The 1,317-nt window shown below is 36.7% G+C and overlaps 1 protein-coding gene across 1 annotated transcript in view; it reads left to right on the forward strand.

Annotated features, from left to right (window-relative positions):
* LOC109533230 (phosphatidylinositol 4-kinase alpha) overlaps nucleotides 1–1,317 on the forward strand; it is a 70,346-nt gene that overhangs the window by 35,577 nt on the left and 33,452 nt on the right. The gene's annotated exons all lie outside the window — the stretch shown is intronic.

Here is a 1,317-nt window from a genome sequence, read left to right on the forward strand (position 1 = left end):
AGAAAAAATAGTAAAATAAATTAATTGTTATTAAAAACTGAGAAATTTGCAAAAAAACTATATCAGAAATACGGCAGCAATGTTTTTCAAGGTAATATGCCTAATTAAAATTGCGCAAATAGCTGTGGATTCGTAATTATTTAAAACTCCGGTAACCATGGAATTATACAGACTGACAATACGATATACAAGGATAAACGGTAAATTCAAGAAGATTGGTTGACGAAATGTCAACCTGTTCTCATAACCGCGAATATTGGTGTTTAAAAATAAACCATACAACACCAAACATTTGAATGGTTAACTCCAAACAAGCTAGTGCCTGTGTAATCTTATTATCCTCACTTATCAAGCAGCTTCTCGTATTCAGTTTATTAACTCCTGCTCCATTTGTACAGGTGAGTGCTCCTTGTACTGTGTGTATCGTACAAACGTGGTAGGAATGTAGCCCTTCCTCGGTATTTATTTGGTGCTTGGGAAAGTGTCAGTTATTGTGCTCTGAGTGCCCCTGGAAGGTTCTGATTCGGTTATGTCCAATACGTCTTTTCTGTGCCTGGAACCCGAATCGTTTACTATCTTCCTGGAACCACTCTCCTTACCCTTTGTTGGCGTGAGTTCTTTCAGCCGCTGCTATGTTACTGTATTCCCTGAAGATATTAACAGTTGAAGATCAAATTTCAACTTTGTTATTAAGCATTATTTAGAAATTTTTCAATGTGTAATTGGTAGCATATTGGTATACTTAAGCATTCAAAAAGAAAAATTACGATCTTTGCTTCAAATTACGAAAATTGTTCATATCAAAAAAGTTTTCTTCTACAATTTTTTAACTAAAAATCACAACGGCAATGATGTTTTCTGTCATTAACAGATAGTTACAGGTGGATAGCCCTTGACAATAATAACAATAATTTGTCAAACTGTGACTTAATTTAAATTTCCTTTCACGAATTTGCTGATATGCGATTAGTTCAGTGGAAATGCAGTAATTAGTAGAGTAACATAGCAGAAGCTGAAAGAACTCACGCCAACAAATGGCGAGGAGAGTGGTTCCAGGTGATAGTGGAACAAGTATTGGACATAATCGAATCACGGCCTTCCAGGGGCACTCAGAGCACAATAACTGACACTTTCCCAAGCACCAAATAAATACCGGCTACATTCCTACCACGTTTGTGCGAACACACAGCACAAGGAGATACAAATGGAGCACGAGTTAATGAACTGAATACGAGAAGCTGCTTGATAAGAGTGGCTAATAAGGAGATTACACAGGCACTAGCTTGTTTGGAGTTAACCATTCAAATGTTTGGTGTT

This window comes from Dendroctonus ponderosae, unplaced genomic scaffold (assembly GCF_020466585.1).
Source record: "Dendroctonus ponderosae isolate FM_Combo_2020 unplaced genomic scaffold, Dpon_F_20191213v2 Dpon_F_20191213_11, whole genome shotgun sequence".
NCBI lineage: Eukaryota > Metazoa > Arthropoda > Insecta > Coleoptera > Curculionidae > Dendroctonus > Dendroctonus ponderosae.